The following is a 6,000-nucleotide window of genomic DNA, read 5'->3' on the forward strand; positions in this document are numbered from 1 at the left end:
AGAAAACGGCTCTTTTGAGGCATAAACTCAAATAGTTATGGAGCGCCAGTATAGGGCACTCAAGATATTGGGGATTTTGTCCATCTCAGCTTATATTTAAGTAAACTAACTTCTGAAATGAAATACATCAATGGACCATGCCAGTTATTTGGTTCTCCTGGACCAGCAAGCAAAAACAAAGGGAGCATGTTAAAGTAGAGTTCTGTCTAGGCATTAGAACAAACAGGCGGCAAATACAGAAATATTAGAACACAGCCAATCGGATTGTACTTCGCTTTAACATTTTTATGTACTTCTCGGCCATGCGCCTTGTACTTATCCCTGCCATGTGATTTAGCATTCTCTCAATAAAATTGTTGTCAGCGAAAACAAAAAACAGAACTAAGAAAGAGTGAAAGGGAAAGCATGGCAAAGAAATCAAATAAAAATCTGAACTTATCGATATGAACACTTGCACTTCTATAATTTTAACGCTTGCACTGCCCAGGTCATTGAATTAACATTATATAATCTAATCTAATATCATTGAATTGCATGCAGTAAAGGGTTCACAAACACAAGACACGACAACACATTCTCTCATTTGCACTGAATGAAATTTCAAAACTACGAACCACAGCAGCGGCAGTAGTGGCGGGGTCTTGGGGAGGCGGTGGAGAGCAGGTCGACGTGAGAGTTGAGATGTAGGGAGCACGGACTGGGGTGGCCGCAACGCGTAAAGTTAGAAGAGGTTGCGGGAACCCGATGGCGCCGGTTCCGGGTGGCTGTGGTGGCGAAGACGCTGCTGCTGGCATGGCGATGGAGATGATCAAGAAGGGAGAATGGTCATCGGCTTCAAGTCCGGGGTGCCGGCAGTACAAGTCGTGGGTGCCGGCAGTACAAGTCGGGGGTACCGGCAGTACAGGTCTGGATGGCCCTAATGCTCACTACGCCGCCGGCCATGCTCCCGCGGGAATGAGCGCTAGGCTGCAGAATTATTCGCAACTAAAACAAAATAAATTTTGAGAATCAATGGCAACTTTTCAGTATGCTCGCTGCTCGCAGCTAATCACTTTGTACAAAAAAGAAATGATTACAAGCACATGAAGCATCAATCCTAGCTAGATAGCGTGCCTTGCTGATGCACTTCCTTTTGTTTTTGTTTTTTTTGTTAGGGCTGCTGATGCACTTCCGAGAGTAAACCATGAAGCTTTTCCAAAAGAAATCTGATATTCGTAAACTGAACCGGCGCACTCTCCGTCAGTGTAGTTCTCTACGATGCACTGCTTCTAGTTGTGTATCATCTCCTTTTCATTTTTACCTGCGCTTCTTATCTAAATGCATGTGTACTGCCGAACCAAATCGATTTCTTCAGAAGCAAACAGAACAGGCTGTTCATGGCCATCCGCGCCCAGTCAGGACTCAGCATGCTAGATGAAATCGTCCACACGGTCAGGAGCTGACGCGCTCACGTAGGCAGAGCCTCGCGTTGGGGTGCGGCGTGTGTGGAGTGTGTCTGACTGCCACATCACACGCATCGTGGGAAGCCATGAGAGCTGGGGGGAAAGCCGACCATTGCCGACGGGGCAATCTGGTAGTGCACATGCTGAGCAGCGCGGCGCGCACTGGATGGCTTGGGCTGCTCCCGTGCTGCAGTACGTGGCTGCGCCGGCGCCATGGATGGGCCACGCGCTACGGATGCACATACGAACTCTGCCAATGAATGAACAGCAGGAGAGAGGGTGGGCATGGGGCAGAGGCGCTGGGTGCTCGAGATGTGGCGCTGGGGATGTCGGGCGGCGGCGCAGGCCCCCGGACCGGTGGCCTTCGCTGCGGCGTTCGGGGTCGAGGGGAGGTCGGCGGGAGCCAGTCAAGGCGGCGGCGGCGGAAGCTGCATGTGGCGGCGAGGTAGGAAGGCACATCGCCGGATGTAGTAGGGATCTAGCGATGCGGCGGCCGAGGGAGGCTAGCCGCGGTGGGAAGGATCCGGTGGCCGACGGGGAGGGCATCGCCTTCCGGCGGAGGGATCCTTTCCGGCAGTAATGGGAAGACCGGTAGTGAGCGCCATGGGGGTCAAGGTCGTGGGGAAGGAGATGGATTTGGGATTCGTGGATGGTTTCCTTTGGACAGGTGCGGAGCGTTTTCGCTTTTTTTCTGGGCCGCCTCTTTATAGGGTCGGACGGTGCTCAGAATAATATTCTGAGCACCGGTTTCAGAATAGTGCGATCCTATATATATATATATATATATATATATCATGTTTATGATTCACGTACCCAAATATGCCCTCTAGCAATTTATTGCATATCAATTCCTCAAAGAACTCTTATGTGCAATTTTGATAAAAATTGCGAAATAAATCCGTATTTATGATACTTGTTGCCTTTCTCAAGAACATTCCAACTAGCTTTACTTCCCTTATTGTTAGTTGTGATGTTTTTGAGATTTTCTTAGTTGAAGCTCATTCATATACCACTAGTGAAAATTGGAGCCATAGGCTATATATGCTTTTTAAGCAAATATCCTTTGGTATATTTTATGACTTCGTCTTGGATGTCTTGTCTTATTTATTTCATCAATCTCTTTTGTGTGCATGTTTCTTTATGGATCATCTTGTCCACTTTATAAACTCATATACATGAGAGCGTTAATCCATCACCTTGATATCCTTGTTCTTTGCCAACCATCTTCTTATCCTTTTGTTTTTAGTGTTGTTGGTAAAGAAGATTTATGAGTGCTTGGTTTATCTGTTTTTCTTCATGCACTCATATCTCGTAATTGTTGCACTCAAGTTGTTCTTGATAAGCATATTCGCTTTATCTTAGTTGTGTTCTAAATGATATATGGGGAGTGAGGATTCCATGTTTGTGCATATTGTATTCAAATGCAAACATTATAAATTGTGCACGAACCTTGGGGAGCTTTCTTATTTTATTTAGAGAACTATATCTCTCTTATCATGATATCTTTGTTTGTCCAATTGGATCTTTGATTGCTTGCTTTATTTGTGAAAACTTTCTCCATCATGTTATTCTTATGCAATCTTTGATCCTCAATATAGTTTGACTTCCTTCAAGTATTCGTTATTGGATATGTGCACTTTATTCCACTCAAATTATGAGAAGTGCACACCTTGGGGAGGAACTCACATTATATTAGTTTTCTAAATTTTTCACCCATTTTGGCACTTGTTGCCAATGGGGGAGAAGTTTAGAGGGCTTAAGGGAACGGTTTTATACTTCAGTTTGGTTTGTGCTTAAGTGTTTTTCCTCTCATGCATTCCATATTTATATGTCTTGCATGGTTGTATATATATAGTGGAAACTATCCCAAAGTTAATCTTGACAATGTATACAATGAATTCATGTTCATCACACGTGCATATATTGTGGGGAGTTTTCTCTATATATATTGGTTCTACTCACATCCCTTGCATTTGTTGTAGTTGTGTGAGTAGAGCCGGTTTTGATATGGCCTAGTAGCTTTGTGTTACTGATGTCTACGCACGCTTCTATTCCTGTAGACAGTGTTGGCCTCCAAGAGCAGAGGTTTGTAGAACAACAGCAAGTTTCCCTTAAGTGAATCACCCAAGGTTTATCGAACTCAGGGAGGTAGAGGTCAAAGATATCCCTCTCAAGCAGCCCTGCAATTAAGATACAAGAAGTCTCTTGTGTCCCCAACACACCTAATACACTTGTCAGATGTATAGTTGCACTAGTTCGGCGAAGAGATAGTGAAATACAAGTAATATGGATGATTGTAAGTAGTAATTGCAATCTGAAATAAAAATGGTAGAAAGCAAACATGTAGCAGAACTTGTTGGAAACGGTGTTTCAATGCTTAGAAATAAGGCCTAGGGATCATACTTTCACTAGTGGACACTCTCAACCATGATCACATAACTGAATAAAGCTACTCTTAAACACTCTCTTGTTGGATAACAAACACCATTCATTGTGTAGGGCTACGAAAGCACACGTCAAACCGGAGTAAACAAGCTCCACAACGTCCGGAGTTCATATTAAAGTAACCTCTAGAGTGCATAATAGACAAGAGCAACATCTACATATTCAACTAGATTACAAAACTTCACTTGTGCTACTCTGAACTACTCTCCTATTAGAATCACTAATCATCACGTAGTGGCTACGAAAGCTCCACTCAAAGTTCATCAAGTACTTGACAAACACCACTCATAGGGATATCCTCACCAAATCATAATCCAAGATAATACCATTGCAATTTAGAACGAGTACTAACATAGCATACACATTGTCAACAATAGCTATGAAAGGGGGAATAGATCACATCAATACTATCATAGTAATAGTTAACTTCATAATCCACAAGAGATTTCAATCATAACCTACGCCAAGTACTACATGATGCACACACTGTCCTCTTTACATCATGGAGGAGGAATAGACTACTTTAATAACATCACTAGAGTAGCACATAGATTAATAGTGATAGAAGCTCATGATCACATAAAGATCCACCATGGGATAGAGAGATGAACCACATAGCTACCGGTAGAGCCCTCAGCCTCGGGGGAGAACTACTCCCTCCTCATCATGGGAGACAGCAACGACGATGAAGATGGCGGTGGAGTCGATGGAGATGACTCCGGGGGCAATTCCCCGTCCCGGCTGCGTGCCGGAACAGAGATTCTGTCCCCCTAAACTTGTCTTCGCGATGGTGGCGGCTACGTAACTTTTCGTGTAGGAAGACCGATCTCTTTAGGGTTTTCGCATCTGGGAGAATATATAGGCGAAGGGGCGAAGTCGGTCGAGTCCCGAGGGGCCCACCCCATATGGGGGCGCGGCCAGGGGTGGGGCCGCGCCCCCCTATGGTGTGGCCGCCTCGTGGCCCCTCTTCGTCTCCTCTTCGGTGTTCTGGAAGACTCTGTGGAAAATAAGACCGTGGGATTTTGTTTCGTCCAATTCCGAGAATATTTCCTGTGTAGGATTTCTGAAACCAAAAACAGCAGAAAACAGGAACTGGCGCTTCGGCATCTTGTTAATATGTTAGTGCCGGAAAATGCATAAAAATGATATAAAGTATGAATAAAACATGTAGGTATTGTCATAAAACTAGCATGGAACGTAATAAATTATAGATACGTTTGAGACGTATCAGTTACTTGACCATATCAAATACAACCTCTTGTATACAACTTATTCTCCGATAAGTTGCGTACTTGTTTCTAATATTCATTATATAAACCCTCTTATTGTGATTGTCATCAATTACAAAAATGGGGGAGATTGTAAGGGTACATTGCCCCTATGTGTGGTTTTGGTAATTAATGACAACCCCTATGGACTAATGTTTTCATTGAGTTTATATGAAGGAGTATTCCATAGGTACTTCTTGTATTCCATGTGTTGGATTCAAGTATGGATTCCATGAATATAAAGATACACCTTGTGTATTGGCATCAAGATCATCGATTTAAAGATACATATGTGATATGATCAAGAAGATGAAATGAAGATGGAGTTCTTATGTGGAACTCAATATTAGCCATGCTCTATCTTAAGTGAGTATGAGAAGATACAAGGTTGAGTTGGGCAAGTTCAAGATGAGAATCTTGAGTGGATAACATGCTTGAAGCTTGTCGTCAATTTGGTGATAATGGACATGTGAAGATGTGCATCAATGGAGCTTTCCCATCATAGTGTATGGGGGAGCATTTGTGAGTCTTCACGAAGCCACATTGATCAAGTGAGGTATTCCGGCTTGAGTGAAGCTTGAAGAGTTATCATCAAGATCAAGCGGGATGCGCAAGACAAAGGTATGGCCTTTCTAGGTTTTCCTTTTACCGGTCTCGAGGTGGATGTTGGGAGACCGGATTATAGGATAGATAGCCGCACTATTAAGAGGGGCTTTCGGTTGGGTAACTTGATCACATTGTCTTAGGGAGCTCAATCCATTGCATACTTTGCATATTCCTATTGCTTCTTCGTGTTTCTCGGTGTAAGGTTCTTGAGCTTGTTGCTAGCTTTATACCAGCCCAAG

This window comes from Lolium perenne, chromosome 4 (genome assembly GCF_019359855.2).
Source record: "Lolium perenne isolate Kyuss_39 chromosome 4, Kyuss_2.0, whole genome shotgun sequence".
Lineage (NCBI taxonomy): Eukaryota > Viridiplantae > Streptophyta > Magnoliopsida > Poales > Poaceae > Lolium > Lolium perenne.